The sequence below is a fragment of the Peromyscus californicus genome, unplaced genomic scaffold (genome assembly GCF_007827085.1).
Source record: "Peromyscus californicus insignis strain IS unplaced genomic scaffold, ASM782708v3 Scaffold_20__1_contigs__length_68692818, whole genome shotgun sequence".
Lineage (NCBI taxonomy): Eukaryota > Metazoa > Chordata > Mammalia > Rodentia > Cricetidae > Peromyscus > Peromyscus californicus.
In genome coordinates this window covers 26,028,545-26,046,942 of record NW_026294503.1, presented here as the reverse complement: position 1 = coordinate 26,046,942, position 18,398 = coordinate 26,028,545, and the positions used below count along the sequence as shown (strand labels likewise).

The following is an 18,398-nucleotide window of genomic DNA, read 5'->3' as shown; positions in this document are numbered from 1 at the left end:
GCCCCCAACTCCAGCAGGCATTCCCTGGGAACCCTCCAGCCAAGCCTGCCAGAGAAGCAAGAGGGTGAGCAAAGTAGAAAGATAAATTTCAAGTTTGCTCTCCCTCCTCTCCTCAAATCCAACCCCCCCCCCCAACAAGTCTTACCCACAGCTCTGTAGCAGATCATCTATTCTGCCTTCTCCTCACTCCCTGCCCCCATTCCCAGGGAACAAAGCAGATCCTAGAGGAGCACCCTGCTTTCCTCCCTCCTGTGGACCACCTCAGCCCCCACTTCTAATCCATCTGCATTCCTACACATCAGCTCCGATACCTGGAAACACATTTTACCCAAAACCCCAGTGGCCACACCTGTCGGAATCCCAGAAACATTTCCTACCAGGCAACACACAGATACCACACTCTCCTAAGAACTAGAGGGGGCAACAGGAACCAAGGAACAAAACACCCACCCAACAAAGACAAGACTAGATATTAGCACCTAGAATTACATCATTCCAAATGTAGATGCCCAGACACCAGCATAAAAAAGACAATAACAGTCAGGAAAATATGTCCCCACTACAGCCCAGAAACCCTAGTACAGTAGGCTCTGAAAAGTGCAACAAAGCTGAAGCTCAAGGCAAGGACTTTAAAATAGCCTTTATGGATCTGATAAGAGGTCCTTAAAGATGAAATGAGTAACGATATTAAGGAAATCTTAAAAATCAAAAAGTGGAAAGAAATGAAAAAAATAGTTCAAGACCTGAAAGTGGAAATAAAATCAATAAAGAAAACCCAAACTGAGAGAAATCTGGAAATGAAAAATCTAGGAATTCGAACAGGAACCATAGAGGCAAGATTCACCAACAAAATATAAGAGGTGGAAGGGAGAATCTCAGGCATTAAAGGCAGGGTAAAAGAAATAAATATCTCAGCCAAAGAAAATGTCAAATCTTAAAAAAAAAATCCAATCATAAAATGTTCAGGAAATCAGGGAATTAAACGTGTGAAAAGATCAAATCTACAAATAACAGGAATAGAGGAAGAATAAACCCGGGTCAAGGGCACAGAAAATACTTTCAACAAAAAAATCACAGAAGAAAAATTCCCTAATTTAAAGAAGGACATGGTATCAAGGTACAAGAAACATATAGAACACCAAATAGACTGGACCAAAAAAGAAAATCCCTCTGGCACTAAGTATTAAGAACACTAAACATACATAAAAAATAAAGAATATTAAAAGCTGCAAGGGGAAATGACCAAGTAACATATAAAGGCAGACTTAGTAGAATAACACCTGACTTCTCAATAGAGATGAGAAGGACAGATGTTCTACAGACTGTAAGAGACCAGAGATTCCACCAATCCGGACTACCATATCCAGAAAAACATTCAATAATAATAAGTGGGGAAAGAAAACCAAATTTTACAAGTATCAGTCTATAAATTCAGTCCTACAGAAGATGCTAGAAGGAAAACTTCAACCTGAAGAGGTTAATCACACCCAAGAAAACACAAGGAATAAACAATCCAAAACCAGCAAATCAAATGAATGGGAGGGGGACACACAACAACAATACAACAGTAATTAAGAAACTGCTCATTGGTAAATATCAAGGTTTCAATTCCACATCAAGGGTTTCAATTCCACAACAAAGAGGCACAGATGAACAGAATGGATGGGAGAACACGATCCATCTTTCTACTGCATCCAAGAAACACACCTTACCACCAAGGATAGACATCAGGGGTAAAGGGATGAAAAAAGAAACTCCAAGCAAATGCCCTAAGAAACAAGCTGGTATAGTGATATTAATATCTGAAAAGATAGAGTTCAAACCAAAACTCATCAGAATAGATAGTGAAGATCACTACATACTCATCAAATGAAAAATCCACCAAGAGGACATTGTAGTTCTTAGCATCTGTGCACCAAAAACAAGGGAACCCAAATTCATGAAAAAAAAATACTACTACAGCTTAAATTAACAATTGGCCATCATACACTGACAGCAGTGGAATTCAACAGACAGGTTATCCAGACAAAAGGCAAACAGAGAATTGCTGGAGCTAACTGACGCCATAAATCAAATGGCCCTAACAGAAATTTATAGAACATTTCACCAAAATATAAAAGAATACACCTATTCCCAGTACATCATGGAACTTTTTCTAAAACTGACCACATACTTGGACACAGCAAGTCTCAAAAGATACAAGAAAATTGAAATAACACCCTGCATCATATCAGACCACCACAGATTGAAGGTGGATATCAACGGCAACACAAACAACAGAAAGCTTACAAATTCATGGAAACCAAACAACTCACTACTGAATGAAAAATGTGTCAAGACAGGAATTAAGAAAGAAAAAACAGATTGTCTACAATTGAATGAAAATGAATGCACAACAATACCCAAACTGATGGGATACAATGAAGGCTGTTCTAAGAGGCAAACTCATAGCATTAAGTGCATACATAAAAAAAAAGGGGGGGAGGTCACATGCTAGTAATTTAACAGCACACCTGAAAGTTCTATGGCAGACAGACAGAAAGAAAGAAAGAGAGAAAGAAAGAAAGAAAGAAAGGAAAGAAGGAAGGAAGGAAGGAAGAAAGAAAGAAAGAAAGGAAGGAAGGAAGGAAGGAAGGAAGGAAGAAAGAAAGAAAGAAAGAAAGAAAGAAAGAAAGAAAGAAAGAAAGAAAGAAAGAAAGAAAGAAAGAAAAGAAAGAAAGAAAAAGAAACCACACCCCCAAAAAGAGCAGATGGCAAGAAATCATCAAACTCAGGGCTAAAATCAATGAAACAGAAGCAGTTAAAAAAAAATCAATGAAACAAAGAGTTGGTTCTTTGAGAAAATCAACAAGATTGACAAACCCTTATCCAAATTACCTAAAATGCAGAGAGGGAATATCCAAATTAACAAAATTAAAAATGAAAAGGGGGACATAGCAACAGACACTGAGGAAATCCAGAGAATCACAAGGACATAATTTAAAAACCTATACTCCTCCAAATTGGAAAATCTAAAATAAATAGATAATTTTTTCAATGGGTACCATTGACCAAAGTTAAATTAAGATCAAATAAGCAAATTAAATGGACCTATAACCCCTAGTGAAATAGAAGTAGTCATTAAAAGCCTACCAAAGGGCTAGCTATTTTTTCACAGAATTCTACCAGACTTTACAACAAGACTTAATGCTAATACTCTGCAAATTACTCCACAAAATAGAAACAGAAGAAATATTGCCAAAATTGTTTTTACAAGGCCAATTACCCTGATACCTTAACCACATAAAGACCCAACAAAGAAAGAGAATTACGGACTAATTTCCCTTATAAACACAGATACAAAACTCTCAATAGAATATTTGCAAACCAAATCCAAGAACACATCAAAAAAAAAAATCCACCATGATCAACTAGGCTTCATCCCAGAAATACAGGGATGGTTCAGCATACATAAACCAATAAATGTAATCTGCCATATAACCAACTGAAAGATAACACCATGAAATCATTCTCATTCGATGCAGAAAGGGCCTTTGACAAAATTCAATACCCCTTCATCATAAAAGTCCTGGAAATATTAGAAATAAAAAAAATACTTCAACACAATAAAGGCAGTTTACAGCAAGCTCATATCCAACATTGACTTAATTGTAGAGAAATTCAAAGCAAATCCAATAAAATCAGGAACAAGACAAGGTTGTCCACTATCTCCATACCTATTCAGTATACTTGAAGTCCTAGGTAAAGACAACTGAAGGGGATCAAAGGTATATAAATAAGAAAGGAAGAAGTCAGCAAATCTTTATTTGTAGGTGATATAATAGTATGCATAAGTGAAGCTAAAAATTTGACTGGGAAACTCCTACAGCTAATAAATACTTTCAACAAAGAAGCTAGATACAAAATCAACTCACAAAATTCAGTAGCCTGGTGATATACAAATGACAAACAGACTGAGAAAGAAATCAGGGAAACAATACCTTTCAAAATAGCCTCAAAAAATAAACTATCTTGGAGTAACTCTAACCAAGCAAGTGAGAGACTTGTATGATAAAATCTTTAAGACAATGAAGAAAGAAATTGAAGAAGCTATCAGAAGATGGAAAGACCTCTAATGCTCATGGATTGGTAAGATTAATATAGTAAGAAAATGGCTACCAAAAATGGCCTACCAAAATCAATCTACAGATTCAATGCAATCCCCATCAAATTTCCAACACAATTCTTCACAGACCTTGAAAGAACAATACTAAACTTCACATGGAAAAACAAAACACCCAGGACAGCTAAAACAATCCTGAACAATAAAAGTACTTTGAAAGGTCTCACCATTCCTGATTTCAAGTTGTACTACAAAACAATAGCAATAAAAATAGCATTGTATTATCCCAAAAACAAAATACATTGATCAATGTAATTAAAGACCCAGACATAAATCCATATACCTATGGACACCTGATTTTTTTTTATAAAGAAACCAGAAATACACACTGTAAACAAGACAGCATCTTCAACAAACGATGCTGGTCAAACTGGACAGCGGCATGTAGAAGAATGCAAATAGATCCATATTCATCACCCGGCACAAAACTCAACTCCAAATGGATCAAAGACCTCAATGTAAGACCAGATACACTGAACCTGATAGAAGAGAAAGTGGAGAATAGCCTTGAGCTCACTGTCACATGAAAAGACTTTCTGAAGAGAACATCATTAGTATAGGGACTAATATCAATGACTAATAAATGGGACCTCATGAAACTGAAAAGTTCTGCACATCAAAAGACACCAGCATGTGGACAAAAGGCAGCCTATAGAATGGGAAGATATTTTTACCAACTCAACATCTAAAAAAGGACTAATAGTCAAAACAAATAAAGAATTCAAAAAAAACTGGATATCAAGAAAACATATACCCCAATGGAAAGGTAAGGTACAGATTTAAACAGAGAATTTTCAAAAGAGGAGACTCAAGTGGCTGAAAAGTACTTTGTATTAGTCAGGGTTCTCTAGAGTAACAGAACTTATAGAATGACTCTCATAGTGTGTGTGTGTGTGTGTGTGTGTGTGTGTGTGTGTGTGTGTGTGTGTGTGTGTGTGTGTGTTTGTGTGTGTTATGGCTTCTGGTGAACAAGTGAGTCTCTGTATCTGTATCTGTTTCTTATGCCTTTTCTTGGGCTCTTTTCCTTCGGTTTTTGTGTTTTGTCCTATCCTAATTGGTTGTTTTCGTTCTCTCTTATTATACCACACTTTATTATTATCCCTCGGATGCCTCTTTGTTTTCTAATGAGACACAGAAAGTGAGTGGATCTCGATGGGAGGGAGTGTGGGTAGGACTGGGAGGAATAGAGGGAGAAAAAAACAATCAGAATATATTATACTAAAAATCTAATTTTAATAAAGGCAAACCAAGTGTCCTTCTCCCAGAAGGTATCAAATGCCAATAGCTCCTCAGTTAGTGGTGGGATTCCATACCTACCTTTCCCGTCTAGGCTGGAATTTTGTCCAACTTGACCTTGTGCAGGTCCAGTGTGTGATGTAGAATCACTGTGAGTTCATGTGTGCATCTGCCTTGTGCCCAGAAAATGTGGTTTTCCTTGGTGTTATCTGCTGTTTCTGACTCTTACAATCTTCCCATCCCCTCTCCCATGAAGATTTCTGAGCCTTGGGGTGAAGGGTGTGATATACATGTCCCATTTAGGGCCAAACACTCCATATGTAGTCTCTTAATCTTTGCAAGTTTACCAGTTGCAGCTTCTGTATTAACCGCCATCCACTATAAAGAGAAGCTTCCCTGGTGAGACTTGAGAGGTGCTCTGGTGTATGGTTACAGGAATAACACATGGAAGGCCATTTTACTACTATGTCCATTTAACAGGATAATAGTACTGGGCTCTCCCCTGGAGCTTATGACCAAGCTAACCACTGGTTCTTGGCTCCTTTAATGGTGCCGGGCATGGGTTCCACCTCATGGAGCAGACCTTAAATCCCATCAGAAAGTGCCTGGTTAATTCCATAGCACTCATGCTGTTATTGCACCAGTGGGCATATCTTGTTAGGACAATCATTGCTGTTGTCTGCAGGATTCACAGCTGGGTGAAATTGATTATTATCTTTTCCCTCTGGTAGCTAGTACAGCACCTTCCAGCACTATAAGAGCTAGCCAGTAGGAATGAAGCTTCCAAGTGAATACCAGCCTGATTTTCTCCATGCCTTGTGACTCAAGTATATGGTATCTTCAGCAATAGGATCTTAACTTCAAGTTCTGGAGTGTATTCAAGATTATTGGCAATAGATTATATGCTTTCGGGGTCTATAGGACATCCGTTGGCCAACAACTCAAAAAGTGGCAACCTATTTCTAGCACTTGGGTTTTCAAATGCTAGCATGAAGTGTCTAATTGGGTTGTTATCCTACCCCCCCCCCCACACACACACACAATTGATGTGTAACTCCATATCTTAGGAAGCTGATATAGTAGTGGGTTTCTATGTGACCTTTTCAAAAGTCCTTTAGTGTTGGTTATCCCCTCCCCATATTCCCTCCTCTAGTCCACTTCTTGTGAAGTTATTTGTCTCTGTCCTATGACCTGGGAATAGCCGAAACAAATTTTCCCCAGCTACTATTGCTGCCATCCCATAGGGCCAGCAACAGTGGATGACTGTAAAGTGCCTGAGGCACTATTTCAAGTTTAGGCTTAGTTCTCACTATTCCCTGGCTCCCCACTGGGGTATTGATGGTAGACCTGGTGGCAGTCATTGGAGACCCTTCTATATAATCCCTCTTGGCACACATTCTGTAGATTTCCTGGAAGAGATCATTACTACTCTTTTTCAACTGACTTCTGGAGTCGGCCAGATTCTGCAGCTGCAGTAGCCACTGTATTACTTGCAGTCATAGCAACAAGTCTATTACAAGTCTATAACAAAGGAAGTTATTTGGGGCATGGATAAGTGGGTCCTGGAGAGTGGAGAAGCAGCTGATGGAGTGATTAACCATTCTATTCCCTTTGTTTCCCTACCTATAATCAACTACTTGCTCTGACTAGCTTCTAAGCCATCATCTGAATCAAGGGAACAGGACCTTATCTTGACCATACAACAAGTAGTCTTTAAGTCATCTACTCACATTAGTTTGATGGCTCTACAATGTCCAGGCCAGTGTCTTGACTTTTCTGAGGAGGTCCAGCACCAATATTCTCTTCCCTGACTGGTTCTGAATTGACTGAGAAATGAGACAATATAGTTGATTTACGAGACAACCAATCATCCCCATTTCACTGATAAAAACAGGACATTAGAGAATATCTGTTATAAGACAGAGTAGTTATGATTCCTAATCCTGAAGCTCAGAATGTGTCGGAATCACCTGTCCAGTTTCACGACACTAAGGCAGCCCCAGGTCCAGTCCATGTCAACAGGAGTAGAATGGTACATATGCCATGGTATTGTTGGCGCAGCCTCCTCCATTAGGAAGGGAATAACAACAGGAGTGGGAAGAAGCATCACCTCTATTCCACATGCATGGCATTACCCCTTGCCAGTCATTCTCAACAGTCTAGACCAACTCCATCACGTTGCATGTTCCATACATCTTGCTCCATGTCACTCTGCACTGCATCCTAAAATACTCATAAACAATCATGTTACGCTGCTCCTAACCATCCACAGAAAAATGTATCTTCCAGCTTAGTATGAGAGAGAGTCACCTCACCTCTAGCCACCTTCAGCTTCTTATCCTAGCCACATCAGACTTCCTGCCTTCTCAAGATAAACCACAACCTTTCTGCCTTTTCGTCCCAGATAGGTCCACAGTAGGGACATATGCAGACCAGAATAGCAATGAAAGCAGCTCAACATAAAATCATAAACTTAATTAAAATTTATGTTTTTTTCTTGTAAGTCAATTATGAAGTTCTTGAGTATGAAGTCTATACATGATAAGCATCATGTCACAATGTGAAAAGTTTGGACACTGAATGACACTGCTCCCTTGGCCTAAACTAAGCATCTTCTTTGAATTGTTTTTCCTTAGAGGGTCCCATTCATACTCTAACACTTAGATATATTTATTATAAACAGGAGCCATGTTTTATACTTTGAGAATTTGCATGTGGAAATCCAGTAAATATCTAGAATATAGCAAGGCAGCAACTTACAGAATGAAGACATTAAATAAATGAACAAATGAATGAATTAATTGTTAATTAATTAATCTACCCAGCTAGTGTGGATGTAATTCTGAACAGTCTTATTAAATAAGAAACACAGTGCCAAATGCAGAGTTAAAAGCTCAAGAGGTCAGAGCAGCAGCCAAGAGCTAAGACCAAGACTGCCTTCTTATCACCCGCTGCCGCTGCCGTCCTTCCCCTGAGAAAGAGACCTACTTCCTGTGTGCCTGTCTTTTTATTGAATTTCTGTTCTGCCTTCTCATTGGTTGTAAACCCAACCACATGACCTCCTCATCACTGCCTGTCTATACAGACCTCCAGGTCTCCATGATTGGTATTGGTGTGTGTCTCCATGCTGGTGGTGTCCTTGAACACACAGAGATCTGCCTGTCATGTGATCAGGATTAAGGGCATGTGCTACCACTGCCAGACTTCTGCTAAATGGCTTGTTATTAGCTCTGACCCCTAGGCACTTTTATTTATTGACATACAAATAGAACCACATTTCGGCACAAATAAAATATCACCATAAACTAGATTGTAAATTCCTCAAAAACAGAAGCTATGCCTTACACTTCTCTGTACTTCCTAACAAACCGAAGTGTTGATGATGGTGGCAGTAATTGTGGTAGTAGTGGGGATGATGACAATAATTCCACTGACCATCATAATGGCCACCATGAACTCTTCAGGTCCTTCACCCCTTCCCTTCCTCCCAAATGCATCATGCATCTGAGAAACTCTCCAGTCCCACGGAAGCATTGAAAGAAGCAAAGGGCAACATGTCAGAGCAACATTTTGCAAACATAAAACATTCTCCGAATGGTTTTACCCCCAGGGCAGTCCCTAGCTTTGAAAGGAAGTGGCTGTCCAACCACTTTAGCAAAGACTTGTGTTCTGGAATATACCTGAGGCCATACCTTGTCATCTGTTAGAAGGTTTCAGAACAAGAAAACATCCTGCCTAGGCAGAAATACAGCAGCAGCTTCAAAGTCTCTAGTCCTAGAAAGGCTCTGATCGACACTCTATCCTGGACATGGTGTCTGATTGAATCCGATCCTCCCCTTTTTACTCAGGATAGGGCACTGGGACAAGGCCACGAAGCCTTTGTCTTTTCTGCCAGAGTGACAAATACCTAGGGGGTCTGAACCTGTCAGAGAGCCTCCCCAGGACTCTCTGGCAGCTGTCAGGGTCCTGCGCCAAGACTCCAGATCAAACACTAGTCAGTCGTGATCCCAGAGAAATCATTCTCCTCTCTGACCTCAGCTTCCCTTCAGTCACTCAGTCTTCAGAGTGAAGTATGTGTTCTGCATCTCTCAAAATCAATGCCATAAAACATTCCTTTCCCTTCCTCACTCGTCTCTAGGCTCAGTGATCATCCTGCCGCATCCGGAACATTCCAGAAACAAACAAGCTTCTTGGACTTTTACAGCGGCTTTCCCTACCCTCAGACAGAAACATGACTCTCTCACACAACCTTTTATCCTGTTTCTAACTACAGCCCGCGCACACTCCCCAAGGCTCTATCTCTGACTTTCCTTTCTCCACGGCATTTGCCACCTTTTAATGTATTTCCCTTATTTACTTTACTATCAGAAAACAAGAAGCTGTATGGGGGTGGGCGAGGGCGGGGCGTGGGGAGGAGGCAAGGGAGGGGGGATAGCTGTTTGTCTTGTTCACTGTCCTGAACAATACACCTGGCACGTTGTACAGGCTCAAGGCTATCTGTTGAATGACTACAACGCATGTTTACTGAGCACCTACTGTGTTTTAGGCTCTGAGACTAGCAATGACATGGAAAGAGCCCTCGAGATGTTCACTGTCCTGAACAATGTGCCTGGCATATTGTAGGAGCTCAACGCTATCTGTTAAATGACTACAACACTTTTACTGAGCACCTACTGTGCTATAGGCTCTGAGCCGAGCAATAGCATTTAAAGATTCCTGGAGATGCTACCTATCTAGCACGAGAAACAAATTAAGAGCGACTCAATCTGTTGACCAATAAAACAGGAACAGACAAGTAGGGATGGTGAACTTGGATGGTCCAGAAGAAAAGCAAATTCGTTTTGTGGGGAAGAGGGAGCACCGACTGAAAACTACCCAAGGGCCTCTTCCTCCTCTTCTCTCACTCCTCCATGCACTGCTTCCTTGAAGAGCACTCGTACACATACAGAAATTCATTAGACAAGCATCCAGTAGTGTAAGACTAAAACAATCCATGAAGCTTGGCCCATAAGCTCAGTGAATGCCCAGTCCCCTCTGTTCATCACACGGCCACTTTGGATGTCAAAATAATAGTCCATTGGTCAGAATCAGGTTGCTCTTCTAATTGGCACTAGGCAGCCAGAATCCTGGTTGTGGGAGGAACCTGTAGACATCAAGCCCTGGGCACAAACCCTGAAGACACAGTTTGTCATGGTCTTGGATCTTGTGCTTGCAAGTTTAAGGTTTTCTCTGAAATGTTTAACCCGGTCCAAAATGTGTGAGAAACATTCATTTTTCTAATAAGTATAGCTTTCTAACATCCACTATGCTTATTAATAGCCCACATATATCACCAACGAAAACTCATTTCTTAACTCATTGCACTAATTAGCAAGGTCACTAGTATTAGTAAAGGAAAAAAGAAACAAAGTACATAGAGAAGTTTCCAGAATGTGAGCGTTCTGATTAGGTTACCTGCTGTCCAGTCCTGGGCCGTGAATTCCTGATTGACGGTAACGGATTGCACCTAGGGTGTGGATGAAACTAATTGGTGCATATATGAAAACACACTTCGATGCTGGAGTTGTTGAAAGCAAATTACCAACATTATAACTGTATAGTACAAGAGATGTCATGTTCCTTAACCTAATTTTAATCTCCTTCAAGATACTTCTCACTGGACAGTAAGGAACACAATCTCAGCACCCAGCAATCCTCTAGTAAGGTTTCTCCTTTGGGGTCACAAGAGTCTTATGTCCCTAACACTGAAGAAATCCCACTGGCATTGGTGCAGTTCTTCAGATAGACTCCTGTCAAGAGATTGACTCATGCTGTGGGATAACGCTTTTGTACACTGATTTAATAAAATGCTGATTGGCCAGTCGCCGGGCAGGAAGTACAGGTGGGATAAGCAGAAAAGGAGAATTCTGGGAAGAGAAAGGCTGAGTGAGGAGACGCCAGCCTGCTGTCCAGGGAGCAGCATGTAATGGCACACAGGTAAAGCCACAGAACACATGGCAACATATACATCAACAGAAATGGGCTGAGTTTAAGTATAAGAGCTAGTCAGTAATAAGCCTGAGCAAATGGCTGAGCAGTTATAAATAACATTAAGCCCCTGGGTGATTATTTTATAAAAGGCTGCGGGACTGTGGGTGAGAGATTTGTTCTGACCGTGGGGCCAGGCAGGACACAGAAAAACTTCTGGCTACAGACTCAAGTCTGATTTCTGGGACCCCTGCCAAGGCTGAAAGCCCAGGACCTGAGTCTTGTCCAGATATTCCATATGTTGTGTGCCTCTGAAGCCCAGGACCTAAAGCCCCACCCACCACACAACTCCCAAATTCCCCTCAGTCCCGTTGGTCCTCCCAGCTGACAGAAAACTCCATATGTCTGACCTCCATCTATTCTTAGAGTGAAAAGAACTCAGAGGGCCACTGGGGTATGGTGAACATGAAGCAGGCAAAGACTGGGTTGAAACATCGAGTATTAAAGGTCTGGGCTCAAGCAAATAAAGGGCCATGTGGGATTCCCTGTATATGCCCAATCAAAGGTGGCACCTCAGAGGCCATGTATGGTGATATTTTATTTGTGCTGAAATGTGTTGATATTTTATTTGTGCTTTGATAAATAAAGCTTGCCTGGAGATCAGGGGGAAAAGACCAGCCATTTTAAGTAAACAAAGTCAGGCAGCACATGCCTTTAATCCAATCACTTACCAGACAAGGTCTCTGTGTGTTGAAGGCCATACTCGGGAACAGAACCAAGTGTGGTGATACACACCTTTAATTCCAACCAGTACCAACCATAGAGACCTGGAGGTCTATACAGACAGAGAGTGACAAGGAAGTGAGATACCTGGGCTAAGAGCCAATGAGAGGGCAGAAAAGCAAGGCATATAAAGGCATGGGTAGACAAGAAGTAGCTCGCATTTGGAAGTTGCAGAGTTGGTGAGGTAAGGTTGGCTGGTGGCTTTTCCTATTTCCCTGATCTCTAAGGCTTTCACCCCTATATTTGGCTCTGTGGTTTTTTATTTAATAAGACCATTTATAAATTCATCTACAGCCATGAATATAAACAGTGATGGGGGAGTGAGGTTCAAGATCTATAGAGAAGAGGGAAGCCACTGTATGTTAAGACAACAAGAATTAGAAATGTGTTTTTAGAGGCTGAGCCTTGGCTAGAGTCTCCTTCATGCAGAGTAACAGCCTCTCCACCTTGCTGTCAGTGAAGTGACCCAGAGAATAATCAGAGCCATCATCGAGTCATGTTCAATTCCGCAGGTGTCACAAGCCATCTAGCCTGCTGGAGGGATGGACTACCCTATCTCTTCCAGGGACTGACACAGTCTAGTTTCTCTCCTGTCACAGACTCTCAAGAAGGCTTAGAGTTCTCCCATCCATCTCCACATGTCATGGAAGCCGGGTTGGATCCGGAGTCTATATACAAATCTCACGAATGACCTTGGACGAGTAATCCCAGGCTTGCCAGGCTCTGCCCCCCTTTCCCCTCACTTCTTTCTTCCCTAATATCACATCAACTCTATGCCATGGTCTTGAGCCGTATAATTAGAGTTTCTCTAATGGGCAGTAGAAAGGCTTGTTTGCAACAGAAACTCTAGCCTGGCTCACCCCTGACTATGTGGTGCCTTTCTCTTCACATAGAGAGGCAACACTCATCCCAAATGACTCTAGTGGTGGGAAACAGAAGTCAGTGACAGCTGGGAGAGCTTTCCTCTCTCCTATCAACCCAAGGCTCAGTGGAAGCACCAGTTCACGAACGTCTCCCTCTCTGTCTCTCACACCACTCATTTATGTAAGACTGGCTGGCTTTCAAACCAGCCATGGACTCCCCATGGTTCTTCATTTGAACTTCCACAGGATTACTTTGATGAGCCCACTCAGTTAGGCCATGGTACCTGGATGTCGTATGAAACATCAACCTGCAGGTATTTTGCAGACAAGATGAACACCAAAATCAGTAGACACTATTTCCCTCCAGGATATGGGTGGGTCTTGTCCAATCAGTGAATTGCCTTAGGAGAAAACTGAAGTCTCCCAAGGAAGAAGGAATCCTGCCTGGAGACAGCCTTTGGGCTGTAGCTGCAACATCAGCAGATTTTCCAGCATCCACAATCATAGGAAGTAGGAAGACATTTATGCATGGACAGAGACATGTGGATTGGTGGTGGCAAGAGAAACAGTTTGTTAGAACACTTCCCAGGGAGAAAGTGAACCAGATCTGGGAGAAAGGTCAGCTCACTGGTGTCTGTACTCAGAAGATCCGGACCTTCAAGACCACTCGTATTACATGTTCCTTTTTTATGCATGTTCTGCACAGTGGGCTAGTGGGCAGGTGTGTTGATATTTTATTTATGCACCCCAATAAAACTTATATGGGGATCAGAGGACAGAGCCAACCACTATATTAAACATAGAGGTTAGGCAGTGGTAGCACATGCCTTTAATCTCTGCACTAGTTAACCATAAAGGTCTGGAGGTCTGTACAGACAGACAGGAAGTGATAGAGCTGGGTGGAAAGAGGAAGTAAGACGGCAGGGCACAGAAAGGTATATAGGCATGAGTATACAGGAAGTATCTCTCTCTTGAGCTGAGGATTTCCTAGCGCTAAGAACTTGTGACTGGCTTGTTCTGTTCCTCTGATCTTTAATCTTTCACCCCAATATCTGGCTTTGGGTTTTCTATTAATAAGACTGTTTAGCAATTCACGTTACAGGCAGGTTTCCAATCTTTCTATCTACCAACTGGTGTCTTTCATTCACTGATCTTGGCCTCACGCTCTGTCCTGCTCTCCACGGTCACAGTGGCAGCTCCTCATCTCTACAGGTCAAAGCAGACATGAAAGATACCAAAAGCAGTGTCAATTGCTGCATTCCAATATAACTTTGTTTACAAAAACAGGCAGTTGAAGAGAAGTCATGGGCCCTAGGGAAAAGCCTGCTACTATTATTTTGCTAAGGGATCATTGTATAAAATGATCTCTAACGGCATAATGCTACACCCTTAGACCAGTACATGCCTCAGCCCTCATCACAGCACCTTCTTCTTGCAGTAAATGGGAATTAACACAGAGGCCCACAACAGGACAATGCACAGAGAGTTAAGAGACTTCAGAGCACTCAGCCCTAAAGGAGATGCCTTTATCAAATCTGTCCCTTCAAGGCGTAGGGAACTGGGAAGATTGTAAAAGCAGAAGATGGTGGATGACTCCAAGAAACAGTGTCTCCCAGATACAACAGAGCTGATGCACACAGGAACCCACAGAGACTGTGACCCGCCCACACAAGACCAACACAGGTTCAAACCAAACAAAATCCTAGCACTGAAAAGGGGAAGTGGACACAAAGTCTCACCCCAACCAAGAATCTACTTATAATTGGTACCTGCCAAGAGAGAGAAAAACCTCTTTTCTCCAATGGAGTGACACTGGGTATATCCACCACACTCCAGGGCAGGCCCCATGCATATGAGTAGTGGACCAACACAAAGGCTTAGAGCCTTAGAAGTAAGCCTTAAGGGTTCTAGGTCACTCCACTTCTGTCCCGGCTCTTCAGCTCCTGGTTGATGCCATGGTGAGGTGCCTCTACCTTGTGAGTTCCTACCACCATGGCTGCAAGGTGACCCTACCTCTGTGCCTTCCATGCCATAAAGGAAGACATCCCCTGCCCCATGACACAAAACAAAACTCTCCTCTCACAACACTTCTGTAAGGTGTTTTGCCACCACAACGTAAGAATAACTAATACAGACAGTGGTTTGGCTCCCAGGCCACCATAATCTGCTGGCCCCTGTTTCTAGAACAGTGATCATCAGTGTGAGCTAACATCAGAAACGAGAGAGGGGCCAACAAGAAGGCTCAGTGAGTACAGGTGCTTGCTGCTGTGTTTGACAACCTGAGTCCATCCCTGGGACCAATAGTGGACAGAGAGGACTGACCCCCAACAAGTTGTCCTCTAATAAAAGGTGCCTTGGCATGGGAGTGCACACAAGAAAGAGAAATAAGGAAGGAAGGAACGAACGAACAAAGGAACGAAGGAAAAATTTTAAAGAGAGTCAACCAGTGAATGACCATGCACTTTCAAGCACAATAAAACTCATGTAAAAAAACAAATAAATAAAATAAAGCCAGGCAGTGGTGTCGCAAGCCTTTAATCCCAGCACTCGGGAGGCAGAGCCAGGCGGATCTCTGAATTCGAGGCCAGCCTGGGCTACACAGTAAGATCCAGGACAGGCACCAAAACTACACTGAGAAACCCTGTCTTGGGGAAAAAAAAAAAAGGAAATAAAAATGAAATCATATTCTGCAATCTTTACCATGTTTGCAAAGATCAAAGGATGAATCAAAATGGAAATTAGGAAATATTTAGAACTAGATGATTTTAAAGACATGAATTCACCTACCATGGTATTTAGACTGAGATTACAGCCTTTAATATTGCATTAGACAAAGAAGGAAGATTGAAAATTAATGAGCTCAGCTTGCAATCACTTTGGGAAAGAACAACAGAATAAATCCAAAGAACATGGAAAAAAATATATAATAAAGACAAGGGGAAATGCTACGAAATTGGAAACCAAAACACAAAACAGGAAAAGGAAAGCTGAAAGCCGATTATTTGAAAAGAACAATAAACCAGACCCAGCGGGAACTCAGCTACACCCACACTGCAAACAGACAGGGTAGCAGGAATCAAGACTGTTCACATTAGAAACGCCAGAAATGACAGATCGGGGAGATTAGAGAGAAAGCTAATGCTTTGTTAACTAGTGACTACACAGGGTTGGGATTTACTCTGCGGGTTCTCTTCTCCCCGGGTCCCTGCTTTGCTTTGTGCTTTTCCAGAGCACACTTTTCATGCCTGACTCTGGGTCCTCCACTGAATTTACCTTCACTCTTAACTGACAGACCGACTGTCTCACCCAGTGTCATCCAGGAAAAGCAACCTTCAGGGGAACAGTCCCACGGGCGACTCACATCCCTAAACTCACTTCCCATCTGCCATGCACCCATTTTGTTGCAGACCCCCCACTCCTTACAGCCATATGAGCTCCTCTTCCTGGCCTCATTTTTCAGAATAAGTGTTTTCTGTGGCTTCCCCAGGTTTCTCCCCGCAGGTCCTTTCTGTCCCCCCCCCCCCCCCCCCCCCCCCCCCGCAGCAAGCTCATTAACATACACATGAACCAGTACAGCCGCCTCTTAACCCAGCTCCCAGACTCCTGTCATTCCCCCGCCAGATCTCCAAGGCAACCACAATTTAACTTCCTTTTTAAAAATTAAAAAGGAAAAAAAATCATTCTCTCAAGTTCCAAAAACATCCACGCTCTTCCCACCTGTCAGAAGAAAGCCCGCACTAACGCCAGCCAGATTTTAGCTTCCCACTTAACCCCTGATCCCACGCCCACTCCTGTCTCCTTTTCCTCACCAGGACATGGCCTTCCTGTGGATGCACTCACCTCAGCTGCCCTCCTCTTTCCTCAGCAAGGCTGTCCTCCGGGCACTCTCCTACACACCCAACTCTCTCAGACTCTCCTGAACTTCATGCTACATGAAGGATCCGGAGGCTTCCCTTGAAAACACTTTACGAGTGGTTTCTTCGAGGAATTAATCATCAAATAATTGCTAAATATTTGTACCTGAAGACCTTTATTAAAACAGTCACAGATATGTGTGTGTATGTGTGTATGTATTACCCAATTAACCATGTTATATGTATTGATATAATTAATTGTATAATATATTATATGTAAGTATATACGATATATATACAGATATATAGATATATATAGATATATACAAAAACAATTCCAGTGAGTGGAACAGGCAAATATATTGTGGCCTATGAAATAAGTCATTCGACATCAGTGAGAAGAGACAAGCCATCACATCCGTGTGAGTGTGTGTGTGTGTGTGTGTGTGTGTGTGTGTGTGTGTGTGTGTCCATCCACACAAAGTTGAAAGCTAAGCGTCATGGCTGGAGGCCTGTATTGCCATCTCCACAAGTAGGAGGAGAGAAAAAATTGGAGGCCAGACAATGACTTCATGAAATCTTCTGGGAAACTGATAATTCTACCTCCTAGTCTGAGTCCTTGTGACAGGCCTATTCATTCCCTTTGTAAAATTTCATGAATGTGTGACCCACAGGCGGGCGCCAATACAACAAGCAACTATATGACAGAGAAATGGGAATGAAAAAGAGAATCGGAGTGGTTCACATGCTGTGGAGAGGGCAGAAGTGAAGAGAAGGCAGTGAGGAAGGGGCTGATGACGGTGGCCAGCACTGCCACCTGGGGTCGCCACCTGGGGCCGCCACCTGGGGCTGCCACCTGGGGCTGCCACCTGGGCCACGGTGATGTCCCAGGCCCCAGCTGCTGCCAAGGGCCATGTCTGGGTCCATGGACCTGCTGCAGCTGGACTCTGTGTTGATGTCGGTGGCCCGTATTACCACCAGGAGCCATGTGAACTGTGAGTGTTGAAATCCAAGGGCCATGCTTAGCTAGCCCCACCCTTTGCTGGCCCTGGGAAATCTGGCCTTGCCTCTCAATGGCTGCTGCAGCTGGAGAGCTAGCCCCACCACTCACCATGGGGTGTGGAAGAGTTGACCCTGATGGTGTAGGTGCCAGAGAGCTGGTTCAGCCCCTTACCTGAGGAGGGCGGTCCCAGCGGAGGCCCGGACTAAACACCTCAGCTACCACCCAGGCCCATATCCAGTGCTTTGAGTTCACTCACCACAACATCTACCCCATCTATGACCTGCTGGAGAGCATGAAGGGGTTAGTCCTGTGGAACCAGGGCTTGAAGATCGCCATGACTAAGGACAGCAGCAGGATACCTTCGAGGAGTTTCTGTAAGGGTCCAGTATTAATGGTGTACCAAAAACCAGAGGCCTTGAACCAGACCGACAACTCACTACAATGAAAAACTGCAAGGAAAGCTGTTTGGACAAAAGAGTGCACTGTGTGTCACACAGCAGCTCCCAAAGCCACCAAGATGAATGAAGCAG

The 18,398-nt window shown here is 42.7% G+C and overlaps 1 long non-coding RNA gene across 4 annotated transcripts in view; it reads right to left on the bottom strand.

Moving 5' to 3' along the window:
- Positions 1-16,528, bottom strand: part of LOC128116551 (uncharacterized) — a 78,122-nt gene extending 61,594 nt beyond the window's left edge. For 2 of the 4 annotated variants that reach the window (XR_008220496.1, XR_008220497.1), the window contains exons 1-2: positions 16,435-16,527; positions 7,129-7,224 (exon numbers count right to left, since the gene is read on the bottom strand). This is a non-coding gene — a long non-coding RNA (uncharacterized LOC128116551). Of the gene's footprint in view, positions 1-7,128; positions 7,225-16,434 lie in introns of all 4 variants that reach the window. The other 2 variants (XR_008220498.1, XR_008220499.1) reach the window with 2 other exon arrangements.
- Between the last annotated feature and the right edge of the window lie 1,870 nt (positions 16,529-18,398).